Below are 15253 nucleotides of genomic sequence, written 5' to 3'. Positions count from 1 at the left end.
GCCCCTGGTCCGGACGATCCGCCCCTGCAGATCAACGGCTGAAAACGCAACGGTCAGCAGTAACGGCTATATCAACGGCTATATTGCATTTAATGTGTCGTCAGATGTCAGATAAAGGCAGTCGCAGACGGTCCGGTCGTGCACCCCGGACGGTCCGCGAGGACGCTATAAATCATTTTATCGAACCCGTCACCTTCGGGTTTTTCGGTTCCTCACCTACCGGACAGTCCGCGCCTGAGCCCGGACGGTCTGCGCATGGTCTCGGACGGTGTTTGCTTTCCCTCCAGACGGTCCGCATTAGAGATATGTGTTTTGCATTGGTTCTGTCCGTGGGTCATCCTGGTGTCGCGGACGGTCCGCCGCAAGGGCCCGGCCGGTCCGCGCTTAGTCTGTTTTTCCAAAAAGCTTCTCCTGTCCAGAATAATCTACGGTATTCCGGACAGTCGATTTAGAATAGTTGTAGATGAACCTTTGGCACCTGTAGAACATATAATCTAGAGCAAACTAGTTAGTCCAATTATTTGCGTTGGGCAATTCAACCACCAAAATCATTTAGGAAAAGGTTTGACCCTATTTCCCTTTCAGAGCACAATTTCGTGGATTTGTGACCTAACTTACTATATGCTCTGCAAAACACACGTTAGTCATAATATTCTTATGTTGTCATTAATCACTAAAATCCACTAAAATCGACTAGAGGCCTAGATGATTTCAAAAAGTTGGGACAATAAATTGTTGGAGAGTGTTTTCACATTGTTGGCAAAAGCTAAAGATCAGGACTGGGTTTCAGAAACCCTTGGAGATGGTTTAATTTAGACTAGCCAGTTGCATGTAAATTACCATTGTTTCTATATATCATATGAGTAGACTTTATTTTAATAAAACACAAAAATATATGTTTTATTGGTTATGTGAGTATGAATGTGGAACCAATAATCAAAATTTAAACCCTTCATTTATGTACAATTTTACTTTATTTTTATATACAGCGGGATTGGTATGCCGGACTACCGTTAAAACAGAGGGCATTGTAGAGTAGAAAATACTCTTTAATATAAATTAAGCAAAATCAAACTAATTTGACCTTATATGAATACGTTTTTTACGAAGAAAGTGTATTGTATGGTTACTTTACCGTTACTGATCCTCTTTGTTTGTTTATAGTACATGCAAATGCAGATTGATTTTTTCCCTATAGAAATATTGTGAGTGTTCTTAGGATGTGATACAAATCATACAATGCCCTTTTCGATCAGCACTTTTGTTTTATTTTATTTTCCATTTTTTCTTAGGTCCCGTTTATTTTCTTTCATTTTGAGAAATTGGAAACATACTAATTAAATAGGCTATTTTTTTAGAATGTGATATTCCATCACTTTTCAAAGTTATCATATAAGCTTATTTCAAATTTATGGGATGAGAGATGAAAATTAATTCTATAGATTTACATGCTATTTTTTCGATGTATAACTTATAACACACTTTTTTACTTGCTTCGCTATAACATAAATGTAGTATATAACTATCTCTCTCAAATAATTTATGATAATAAACAAATATATCACATATATAAATATATGAACTTAACTAGTTTTATCTAAATTATAATTATTCAAATAGAATTAAATTCCAACGAAAAACTCGTATCCATCTATACAGTCGCCTATATAGTCGTGGATCGGTACAAAGGATAATGTAAAGTCTGTTTAGATTCATTAGCTGCTAATAATTAGCTAGCTAACGATTCATAGTTGATATTAGTTATTATATAGTTTAGTCTAATTAGTGAAATAATTATTATCTAGATAGTCATCTAACAATTAATAAAACTGTAGTTAGTTGCCCGTGCATCGATACAGTACACATTATCGTATAGGTACACATTGCTTAAAAGAGATATTTATTTAAACGTGATCTAAAACCACAGATTTTCAGATAGCACCAAAGGGAGACAACCGGGGACCAGGACAAGACCAACACACACACACCAGTAGTCGATGTGCCTTTGGATGGAGCCAAACCAATGCCGAGCTAGGTGTGCGGCGATGTCGTCCCTATCATTATGGTGGATCTGACGGTGTGACCACACGACAACGTGCTCCAGGAGTCGTATCATACGGATCTAACTACTTCTCTTGGTGCACATAGGATTTCATCCTAGAGATGCCAACCGGCGATGTGGCGAGGAGAGAGGTGGAGTCGATGGGCGGCGAGGTACATGATGTGAGGTGAGACGAGATGAAATGATTTTTTTTTCTCTCACTTCATTTTCACGCATGCGAGATCAGGGATGGTGAGGGAGAAGGTCTTCTACGCCCTAGAACCAGCAGTTGGTGACAGTCTTCGCCCTTTCTCCATCTAATCTGTCTTCTTGATCTGGTGGTTTTCTTCTGGGTTAGGGTTAGCATTAGGGTTAGGGTTGGGAAACTTCTTCCCTGACTTCTATTCGTCAGGGAAGTCGGGGAAGAAGTTTCCCAATCCTAACCACACCCCTAGCTTGCAAAGAGCTCAGAACAGAAGGCGATTTAGTAGACTAGGGTTAGAGGAAATCAGCAGACTTGCTCTGATAACATTGATATGTCTTTCTAACCCTAGAATCTAGTCGATTCCCACTTTGACCCATCTAGTTTCTTTCTGAGTAGATCAAGAGTTTATAGTTCGTTCACTAGTGAGGCAGAGGTGGGAGGTGTACAGGGACCATACCTTCAGACCCGAGGTGGACAACAACGATAGTGGTGGTAGTCAGGGTCGCGTATGGATCATGGAGTTGAGCGCCTCCGTCTTGACTCATCTCTCCTTGCACATTAGTGCCTTGGGGCGGAGCATTAGTGTCCCACGGTGTAGAAATGTTGGGATCCACTGTCACCATAGGTAGGTTGAATGATTTTCGGTCACTGAGACACCTTCTGAATGTGGTAGTCAAAGTTTTTGGAAAGCACGAGAGTGTTAGCTTATGTGTCGGCCTTATCCTCATTAATATATTGTATATAACTAGAGGCCACAATTAAAGGAATGTTTAGGCCCCCGATCATGCATGGAGAGATTAGTTCCAGACTTGGTCTTGAGTGCGAGAACATATCCAACAGAAATATTCTCAAAGTGTGGTAAGTAAAACAAATCTTCCTGCTGTGGTGAACAGAAGAAATCACGTAATGGCTACATAGGTTGTTAGGATTTATGGGCTTGGCCCAGTTAAGAAATTCTAATAAATCCCAGAAAAATCTCAAAAACTCATACAAGTGGATGGCTAAGGAATTGGTGGAACCAATAGCACCATATTGCTAGTTCTAGTGGAGTAGAGCTAGCTTAAATATGGAAGCCACACTCACTCACCAAGTTATGGATGAGAGGAGAGAGTGTGGAGAGCCACACGCTCGCTCGCCTCGCCTGGGCGCGGGCGCGGGCGCACGACATGCGCGTGAATGGTCCGCCGAAATCCGGTCCCTCGCCTTGCGGGGGCACGGCTACCTTTTGCCGTTTGATTTTTTCGTTTCTTGGCTGTTACGTTTATCCTAACCGATCGCTATAAAATCTCAACTGATCGCGAGATTTTTGTGGGTGGATAAGATCGGGGGTCGCGGACTCGGCCCTATATAAGGAGCCCGACAGCCAGCCTCCAAATCATCCCAATTTCGTTTTCGCCTCTCTTCATAGCTGAGCCGCCTTTTAGTTCCCTTCGTCCTGACCGCAGAGGTGCATCTGCGATCAGGAGAGCAGGTCTCCAGAACCCTTCGTCTTCTAGATACTGCACCGGGAGAGGGCGAATAAGGTTTTTGGAAAGCGTCTTCACGCGACTGCTCGTGATCTTCTGACCTCGTCGACCCTGCTGATTTCGCTGCTTCGACGTCGTCGATCCTACTGATTCCGGCGCGCGCCATCTATCAGTAAGTCTAATCAGTACGCATCATCTGATTTGGCTTTTTACTTTAGTTCTTCTGATTTGGTCATGATTTATATTCGGAATTTAATCTGGAATTTGTCTAATTATTCAACAAAGGTTACATAAAGTTGTGCAAAATTCGATTGTCTACCTCCAATAAACCAAATTATCAAATATCAATTGTGGACCAGCCCACTATCATGCGCACCCTTGGGGCAAAATTCCTCAACAACTGTGTAGTGTTGCCTGCAAGTCAGACTAGAGGAGGCATCCTTCTTGTCGTCTCTGAGGATTTCTTCCTACTATCAAACATCTCCTTCTCAAGCAACACCATTATATCCAAGATCACCATGAAAGCTGACGACACAGAATGGTGGATTATTGTGGTATATGGGCCACAGACAAACGGCAACAAGCTTCTGTTCCTCTAGGAGCTCTGAGATACTCCAAGACAAAAATTGGAGAGGTTGTTGCTCCTTAGCGATTTCAACCACATTTACCAGGCAACTGACAAGAGCAACCTCAACAGGCGCCTCATGGGATCCTTCAAATCAGTCATTGGTGACTCGGGATCACGGGAGGATTGAAGGGAGTTGAGAGGGAAATTACTTCATTTCCCTCTCAATTTCCTGCAATCCCCCGTGATCCCCTTGTCACCAAATCAACCCTAAGGGCTTGTTCAGTTACACCAATCCAGAAGAGGATCGGAGGGGATTAAATTCCCTCCTAGTAAAAAATGAATAGAAGTGAATTTAAACCCCACCAATCCCCTTCTGAATTGATGTAACCGAACATGTTCTAAGAAGATTTGCTTAAACGGATGACATTTCACCTGGAGCAATGGACAAGACAACCCAACAATGACTAGAATTGATCGGTGTTTTCTGCACACCGGAATGGGAAATACTCTTCATTGCCTGCTACCTGCATTCTCTTCCCTCGCTCATGTCTAATCACACGCCCCTCCTACTTCAAGGACAACTTGAGCGCCAACCCTGTAGCCTTTTCCGTTTCAAAAATTTCTGGGTGTGTTGGGATGGTGTCATGGAGACTGTCCAAGAGGCATGGAACAAGCCAATCACATCAACCCAGTTGCCCTTTATGTGTTTGCACATTAAATTGCCGGAACCACTAAAGCTATCAAGGTTTGGCGAAAATCCAAAGTCGGTGACACTAGGCTGCAGCAGTGCAGCTAGCCATAGTAATGGAGGTGATTCTTTGTCTAGAAACTGCCCAGGAGGACAGAGCTCTATCATTGGAAGAGCTAGACTTTCTCAAGAGGATTAAGGATATATCCACGTGACTGGTTCTCGTGGAGAAATCTAGAATCAGACAGTGGTCTCGCCTAACAAACATTCGCTTAGGCGATGCCAACACAAAGTTTTTCCACCTGCGTGCAAGTTCTAGGTCCAGGAAAAATTATATTCAAGCCCTGCAACCGATAATAGGATGATCTTCACACAAGATGAAAAGGAGAAACTATTCACAGAACACTTCAAGGAGCACCTAGGCACCTATCTCGCTAGAATTATCTCCTTTTGTTGGGTATCACTGGGCTACCGTCTTCATGACCTCTCGTCCCTCAAGACCCCCTTCTCCTAGGAAGATATCAAAGAAACCATCATTCCATGCCTAGCGACAAGGCCCCAGGGCCCGACGACATCACCAATTTTTTTCAAAGTTTCCTGGACATCATCAAGGATGACATCATGGCGGTGTTCAGTCAGATCCACAACATGAATGGTCAGGACTTCAAGCTGCTGAATTCAGGGAACATTATTCTCATCCCAAAGAAACTGGACACCGAGAGAGTAGAGGATTACCGCCCCATCAGCTTGATCCACAGCATTGCTAAGATTTTCTTCAAACTACTTGCCAACAGGCAGCCCCGGTCCTATAATTTTGAGGGCCCATATGCGAGCTCATTGCGATGGGCCTTCTATGCTGTATAATTTTTTATCATACATATAAATAATATGTGTTAAGTTTACATGTCTGATATATATTCAATTTAACATGTCTGATAATTATCGAGAACTAAAGTTGACCAAAATAAAAATATATTTAGTGTTAGTTTGATAACCTAATTTTTCTAAGGGATTTCCTTTTTTCTAACGGAAAATTAACTAGTTTTCCTTAAGAAAATGAGTTTTTTTGGAAAAATGAGGTTGCCAAACTAGCCCTGATATCTTAGAGCTAATATGATTACTTTAATGAAGAATAGAACTCCATCACATCCATTGTTTCTCGTGAAAATATACTTCTTTGGCAACATATAAGACCTAATCAGAAAAGCAAGTAATTATTTCATCAGAATTGAAAGTTTACAACTAAATATATATAAGACGCTAAATAAATAAAAAAATAACTATAAAATAATATGTATGAATATGAAAGAATAAGAATTAGCGAATAGTGAATTACCTAGAAGCAGTGAGCCTGTGACATGCGATTGGCGACAACAGTGAGGACGAGACTGGTCTTGTGCAACGACGTAGGAGGTCTTCAACCGGCGCTTTAGACTGACGTGCGTCGTCTTTTCCGTTTTTGTGCAATTCGGCAAGACAATAATTTAACATCAGCTCTACTATTTTATTAGATATTGGTCTCCTTTCTTTCCTGAGCCCCCGATGGCCGCCTCCGCTGCATGGGTCTAGGGCCGGCCCTGCCAACAGGCTTGCACCTCTCCTCAATAGCCTAGTTTCCAAATGCCAGAGTGCTTTCGTCAGAAGAAGATGTATCCAGGATAGTTTCCTCTATGTGCAAAATATTGTCATGCAGTTCCACAAAAATGTCGGCACTATTTCTAAAGCTTGACAACCAAAAAGCTTTTGATATATACAATTAATTGGGGCTATTTGCTCGAGGTCCTACAAGCCCTTGGTTTTTCCTCGATGGCGCGAGTGGATTTCGATCCTTTTTGGCATTGCCACTTCTTGCACCCTTGTAAATGGCGCTCATGGGGAGAGGTTCGCTCACAAGCGTGGTGTGAAACAAGCTGACCCTCTCTTGCCTCTCCTCTTCATCCTAGCCATTGACCCTCTCTAGAAGATCTTGGACATTGCTACTCACGTGAAGTTCTAAAGCCCCTGCCACTCACGTCAGCAAAATTAAGAATCTCTCTCTATGTAGATGACACGACGATCTTCATAAATCCAGACCACGATGAAGTGTAGGCCATCAAGCGCATTCTTATCACTTTTGGTGACATGTCGGGTCTATCCACCAAATTTTGAAAAAGCTTCGTTAACCCGATCCGATGCGATGGCGTGGAGCTAGACCACACCCTCCAATCCTTCCTCGGGGACTGCAAAACCTTCCTTTGCCGATACCTCAACCTACAATTCCATTCTCGGCCACTACAGAAAATCCATGTCTAGTCGTTAATTGACAAGATTGGTCAGCGACTTGCTCGCCGGAAAGGACACCTCCTTAACCGAGCAGGTCGCCACGCGTTCGTCTCCTCGGTCCTCTCCTCCATGCCGACCTACAATTTATCCATATTTCCACTGGTAGCTTGGGCTAGGAAGCGTATAGACAAACTTCGCAGATCCTTCCTATGGAAGGGAGAGGAACAAGCAAACGGAGGTCACTGTCTAGTCAACTGGTCTACAGTGAGCAGACCAAAGAATTTGGGCGGCGTGGGAGTTCTTGACCTCGACAAATTTAGTCGGGCCCTCCGCCTCCGCCTGCACACCGGAATGGGAAATACTCTTCATTGCCTGCTACCTGCGTTCTCTTCCCTCGCTCATGTCTAATCACACGCCCCTCCTACTTCAAGAACAAAGATAATTGTATATTTGGGACTCTAAACATAGCGCTTCGCTATATTGCCATCCGAAAGATTTACGTCGCAAAAAAGGGACTACAAACATCTTCCCTGGGGTGGGCTTATGATGCGGACGAGGCGCCCCTGTCAGCATTACATCACCCAGCGCGCTCTCGCCTAGTGTGATCTCGCCCAACGTGGCGGTCGGCGTGGCCTTCGCCAGCGCACGCAGGGCCGAGCTCGATGGGAGCCCGATGGACAGTGCAGCAGGGGTGAGCCTGAGGGCCTGGACGGGGTACAGGGTGGCCGTGGCCAAGACGGTGGCCGGTCATCCATGGCGGCGTGGAGACAGAACGCGCACACAAGATAATTTGGTCTCCTTAGGTATAAAATACAGGGAAAGAAGTAATAAAAGGAAGATTATGTAGAAAATGGTAGTATAATACAATTAGAACATATTTGTAGTCCCTTTTTTGCGAAGTAAATCTTTTGGGTGACAATATTGTGAAACACTATGTTTAGAGTCCCAAATATACAATTAGCTCAGGATAAAGATAATTGTATATTTGGGACTCTAAACATAGCGCTTCGCAATATTGTCATCCGAAAGATTTACGTCACAAAAAAGGGACTACAAACATCTTCTACTTGATTATACTACCATTTAAAGTATTGTCTTGCTTTTCTAATCTAATTTCATGTATTTTGTCCCCGATTAGCCATTTTTACCCGTATGTAATTATAGGCACTAACTGAACTTACTACTCGTCTGCGGTCTCGCGCTCAACAGGATAAACAGCTGGCCAACAGGAAGCCAATTGCAACACCAGGAAGCTAGTATTTCCAAGTTGCAGCTTGTCTGCGCAGGAACCAGGAAGCTGGTATTTGTAACTTGCAGGATGCAAACAACTCTTAATGTTCACGTAATACTCATGAAACACCAGGACGATGATACAACTTCCATGGACGGCGTGTCCCTGGGGTGGGCTTATGATGCGGACGAGGCACCCCTGTCAGCATTACATCACCCAGCGCGCTCTCGCCTAGTGTGATCTCGCCCAACGTGGCGGTCGGCGCGGCCTTCGCCAGCGCACGCAGGGCCGAGCTCGATGGGAGCCCGACGGACAGTGCAGCAGGGGTGAGCCTGAGGGCCTGGACGGGGTACAGGGTGGCCGTGGCCAAGACGGTGGCCGGTCGTCCATGGCGGTGTGGAGACAGAACGCGCACACAAGATAATTTGGTCTCCTTAGGTATAAAATACAGGGAAAGAAGTAATAAAAGGAAGATTATATAGAAAATGGTAGTATAATACAATTAGAACATATTTGTAGTCCCTTTTTTGCGAAGTAAATCTTTTGGATGGCAATATTGTGAAACACTATGTTTAGAGTCTCAAATATACAATTAGCTCAGGACAAAGATAATTGTATATTTGGGACTCTAAACATAGCGCTTCGCAATATTGCCATCCGAAAGATTTACGTCGCAAAAAAGGGACTACAAACATCTTCTACTTGATTATACTACCATTTAAAGTATTGTCTTGCTTTTCTAATCTAATTTCATGTATTTTGTCCCCGATTAGCCATTTTTACCCGTATGTAATTATAGGCACTAACTGAACTTACTACTCGTCTGCGCTCTCGCGCTCAACAGGATAAACAGCTGGCCAACAGGAAGCCAATTGCAACACCAGGAAGCTAGTATTTCCAAGTTGCAGCTTGTCTGCGCAGGAACCAGGAAGCTGGTATTTGTAACTTGCAGGATGCAAACAACTCTTAATGTTCACGTAATACTCATGAAACACCAGGACGATGATACAACTTCCATGGACGGCGTGTCCCTGGGGTGGGCTTATGATGCGGACGAGGCACCCCTGTCAGCATTACATCACCCAGCGCGCTCTCGCCTAGTGTGATCTCGCCCAACGTGGCGGTCGGCGCGGCCTTCGCCAGCGCACGCAGGGCCGAGCTCGATGGGAGCCCGACGGACAGTGCAGCAGGGGTGAGCCTGAGGGCCTGGACGGGGTACAGGGTGGCCGTGGCCAAGACGGTGGCCGGTCGTCCATGGCGGCGTGGAGACAGAACGCGCACACAAGATAATTTGGTCTCCTTAGGTATAAAATACAGGGAAAAAAGTAATAAAAGGAAGATTATATAGAAAATGGTAGTATAATACAATTAGAACATATTTGTAGTCCTTTTTTGCGAAGTAAATCTTTTGGATGGCAATATTGTGAAACACTATGTTTAGAGTCTCAAATATACAATTAGCTCTCAAGGACAACTTGAGCGCCAACCCTGTAGCTTTTTCCGTTTCGAAAATTTCTGGGTGTGTTGGGATGGTGTCATGGAGACTGTCCAAGGGCATGGAACAAGCCAATCACATCAACCCAGTTGCCGTTTATGTGTTTGCACATTAAATTGCCGGAACCACTAAAGCTATCAAGGTTTGGCGAAAATCCAAAGTCGGTGACACTAGGCTGCAGCTAGCCATAGTATGGAGGTGATTCTTTGTCTAGAAACTACCCAGGAGGACAGAGTTCTATCATTGGAAGAGCTAGACTTTCTCAAGAGGATTAAGGATATCCACGTGACTGGTTCTCGTGGAGAAATCTAGAATCAGACAGTGGTCTCGCTGTTGGAACCTGTCCTTTAAGACAGGTTGATCCAACAGGAAATTGGGAAGAGAGTTTGTAATGCTAACACGGGATGTCAAAAGCCACGTTAATTTCTCCGTGCTTGGGCACAGTACGAGGTATTTATAGGTGCTCGAGGGGCTACCTGTCCCTGTCAAAGACATTTAGACCCTCGAGTAACTAGTTTATTCCAGAATATTCCCACGAGAGGGTTATAGACAGTCATTACAGTATACTCCCTCCGTTTCTTTTTATTTATCGCTGGATAGTTAAATTTTGCACTATCCAGCGACAATTAAAACGAAACGGAGGGAGTACTTTATTACAGACACGACCCAATTCACACAGGTCCACGCGGGGCCCAGCTTTGTGGGCCGAACCGTACATGGGCCTCTCTCCGTAGTGAGGGAGTGGAAGATCCCGGGGTCTTCGGCGGGGTCTTCGTCTTGTCTCATCGGAGCAAAGGGGATCGAACGGGCCTCCGTCTGGTCCGCGCCCTTAGCCTATCCGGCGGGACTTGCGGGCGCGGTCTTCGTCTGCGCAATGCGAGGTGGAAGAGTGGAAGTCGTGGAGCGAAGGGTGACGTGTTCGTCTTCGTCCCAACACTCGCCTAACAAACATTCGCTTAGGCGATGCCAACACAAAGTTCTTCCACCTGCGTGCAAGTTCTAGGTCCAGGAAAAATTATATTCAAGCCCTTCAACAGATAATAGGATGATCTTCACACAAGATGAAAAGGAGAAACTATTCACAGAACACTTCAAGGAGCACCTGGGCACCTCTCTCGCTAGAATTATCTCCTTTTATTGGGTATCACTGGGCTACCGTCTTCATGACCTCTCGTCCATCAAGACCCCCTTCTCCTAGGAAGAGATCAAAGAAACCATCATGTCCACGCCTAGCGACAAGGCCCCAGGGCCCGACGACATCACCGATTTTTTTTCAAAGTTTGCTGGACATCATCAAGGATGACATCATGGCGGTGTTCAATCAGATCCACAACATGAATGGTCAGGACTTCAAGCTGTTGAATTCAGGAAACATTATTCTCATCCCAAAGAAACTGGACACCGAGAGAGTAGAGGATTACTGCCCCATCAGCTTGATCCACATCATTGCTAAGATTTTCTCCAAACTACTTGCCAACAGGCTTGCACCTCTCCTCAATAGCCTAGTTTCCAAATGCCAGAGTGCTTTCGTCAGAAGAAGATGTATCCAGGATAATTTCCTCTATGTGCAAAATATTGTCATGCAGTTCCACAAAAATGTTGGCACTATTTCTAAAGCTTGACAACCAAAAAGCTTTTGATACAATTAATTGGGGCTATTTGCTCGAGGTCCTACAAGCCCTTGGTTTTTCCTCGATGGCGGGAGTGGATTTCGATCCTTTTTGGCACTGCCACTTCTTGCACCCTTGTAAATGGCGCTCATGGGGAGAGGTTCGCTCACAAGCGTGGTGTGAAACAAGCTGACCCTCACTTGCCTCTGCTCTTCATCCTAGCCATTGACCCTCTCTAGAAGATCTTGGACATTGCTACTCAACGTGAAGTTCTAAAGCCCCTGCCACTCACGTCAGCAAAATTAAGAATCTCTCTCTATGTAGATGACACGGCGATCTTCATAAATCCAGACCACGATGAAGTGTAGGCCATCAAGAGCATTCTTATCACTTTTGGTGACATGTCGGGTCTATCCACCAAATTTTGAAAAATCTTCGTTCACCCGATCCGATGCGATGGCGTGGAGCTAGACCACACCCTCCAATCCTTCCTCGGGGACTGTAAAACCTTCCCTTGCCGATACCTCAACCTACAACTCCATTCTCGGCCACTATAGAAAATCCATGTCTAGTTGTTAATTGACAAGATTGGTCAGCGACTTGCTCGCTCGAAAGGACACCTCCTTAAACGAGCAGGTCGCCACGCGTTCGTCTTGCGAACACAAGGTTGACTTGTCCCTTATGGTTCGGGTTGATGATGAGTGATTGTCAACGGATAGCACTCTAGGGTAGTCAGTGGACTGACCAGAGTGTGAGATTATGCTTGTGCAACCATGTCGGTCAACTTGTGGTGTGCAGGTGTAGAGCACATGATCGGTGGTCGATGGCTGAGGTGAAGGTCATGCGGGCTCGTGCTGATGGACCGGGAGCGGTGACGGGCGAATGTTGGGTCTTGAATGATGGATCAGAGCAGCCAGGTGACCAACCGCGGTGGCTGACACCTGGGACACGCACTTGTGCGAGGACGTGGTGGAGTGGACCGTACTGCCGGCGTGGTCGAGTACTGGCGGGACACGCGTCTGATCGTGAAGGACATGCACGAGGTGCGGTGCTCACGACAGGTTTGGTGGTTTGGGCCTCAAAACCACCCAGCGCTACGGATGGCTGGTTTTGCTGAGTTTGGGCCTCAAAACTCGGCGGTGGCGGTTCCGGAGGGAACCGGTGGTGGCACGCGGTGTGATCACGGAGGGTGCGTCAAGGCGAAGCAACTCCGTGTGAAGGACGTGGCCGTCGGATCGAAAACCTAAGAGTTGGTCCATTTTGCCCCGGTGGAGTGGATAGACTCTATGTAAATAGGGGTAGTTTAGGAAGTGAGAATAACCCTCTATAAATAGAGGGGATGGCTGGTTAGTGCAGCATCCCTTGGTTGCCATTTGTTTTGAGCACTCATTCTAGAGCTTCTAGTTTTCTTTCTAGGTAGATACCAGTTGAGCCGAGGGTTACACAGTGATTTTGTACTTCGACTGTGTTCGTGATTTTAAAGTTTAATCAGAGGAAGGGTCGCCGGTCCGGCCCACAGGGCTCTTTGGTTTCAAATCTCAGTTTGTACCCTTGTTGAAATTTCTAAAATTTTATAGTCTTTGTTTCTTCTTTTCCCGATGTTGTGTTGTTGGTGAAAAACCTTTGATTCCTTTGAGAGGATTTGGTTTGGGGATTGATTGGTGGTGAGTTGCAATCTTCGGACCACTGCATACACCTAGTTGTTGCAGATTTTTGTCGCGATTTGAGAAAAACTTAGTTTGAACTCGTTCTAGAAAACCCCAACAAAATCCCAATTTCTGCTGTATTTTTAAATCTGCAGGTGATTCACAAGTCGGATTGAGCTCAAAATTTGGGGAGATCTTGGAAACGTATTTTTTCAATTGTGTGTAAAATTTCATCTCAATCGGAGTTCGTTTGGTTCAGTTTTGAATTCAAGAACATGATTTCGTACTGCTGAAAACAACACTTGTTGACGATACTGTATTGGTCCGTTTTGGACTTTTTGGTGTCTGATTTGCGATCCGTTTGTTTTGCTGGTCTCATGTGAGTATTAGGAACGTTTTGTAATCATGAGATCACTCGTTCGCTGATGCGTTCGTGGTTTGAGCACTTGCTTCATCTCAATTGAAGTGAATTGTTCATTTTCAGTGTTTGAAAGTAAAATCCGATTGGCTCTCATTCATCTCCTCTGGTTGCCTTACCGGTCCTACACGTCTTCTCGGTCCTCTCCTCAATGATAACCTACCACTTATCCATATTTCCACTGGTAGCTTGGGCTAGGAAGCGTATAGATAAACTTCGCAGATCCTTCCTATGGAAGGGAGAGGAACAAGCAAACACAGGTCACTGTCTAGTCAACTAGCCTACAGTGAGCAGACCAAAGAATTTGGGCGGCGTGGGAGTTCTTGACCTCGACAAATTTAGTCGGGCCCTCCGCCTTCGGTGGCATTGGTAGGAGTGGACCATTGAAGAGAAGCCCTGGGTTGGTCTGCAAGTGCCTTGTAACAATGTAGCCAACCTTCTATTTCGGGCTTCCACCTCAGTAGCACTTGGCAACGACATAAAGGGAAGGTTTTGGCATCATAGTTGGTTGGATGGACACCTCTTTGAACTAGTGAAGAGGAAGAACAAATCAGTTGCACAAGAGCTTTCCAACAATGCTTGGATAGAGGCCCACAGGAACAAAGTTACAACATCCACGTAAATTGAGGAATTTGTTTCGCTCAGGATTAGAATCTAGAATAATTCACTTTTAGCCAGAGGTTGCTGACTCCATCACATGGAAATGGATCCCGGATGGAATTTTTTCTACCAGCTTAGCCTATAGAGCCCAGTTCCTAGGCTCTCACAGGCGCCACAAGGTCAGCCACATCTGGACAGCAAGATCTGAGAATAAATGTAAACTATTTGCATGGATTCTTATCCAAAATAAGCTGCTCACGGCCGACAACCTCACATGTCGTGGCTGACAGCACAAAACCTCTTAGTGCCCGTTTGTTTCCTTTTATTTTGAGGATTTGGAATCTTACTATTGTAATAGACTATTTTTTTAGAATGTGACATTCCATCACTTTCCAAAGTTACCATATAAGGCTATCTCCAGCAACGTCCTCTAAATTTTATCCCCTAAAGGAATATTCTCTGTCCTTTACAGAACTCTCTAAAAGATTCCATTCTCTATATCTAGACTTTCTCCAGCAACGGCCTCTAAATTTTATCCTCTATATCTTATTCTCTATTTTTTCTAACTGTTTTAATAAAATGTTAACAACTGTTTGTATGTCATGTTCAAATAAAAAAAAGCAGTCATAATTATTTTAAGGTAATCACGGTAGTTCTTGGTCTCCCAGCCACCACCTGCGGCCATACGTCGAGTAACTTGGATGCACACCTCCCAGCCACCACCTGTTGCGGCCGCGAGACGAGGATCGAGTGTTGCCAGCAGCTTCGCCGTCGTCGAAGCCGAAGACCACAAAGAAGGTGCAGCACCCGATGGGAAGTTTCTGTTTACGCGGGAGCGAACACAGGAAGCAGGACAGAGTAAACAGTGGATAGCGAGTGGTAGCGGAGTCCCCACATTTGCCGGATCACAAACGTACTCTATAATTTACCGAAGGTTATACCGGGTGTTGCTGGAGACGTAGCGAACAGATTCATCCAGTATATTTAGCGTAGAGGACGCTTTACCGGCCCTTGTTGGAGCCA

Source organism: Zea mays, chromosome 1 (genome assembly GCF_902167145.1).
Source record: "Zea mays cultivar B73 chromosome 1, Zm-B73-REFERENCE-NAM-5.0, whole genome shotgun sequence".
Taxonomy (NCBI): Eukaryota; Viridiplantae; Streptophyta; class Magnoliopsida; order Poales; family Poaceae; genus Zea; species Zea mays.
The sequence above is the reverse complement of the archived record's forward strand: the minus strand, read 5'-3'. Positions refer to the sequence as shown.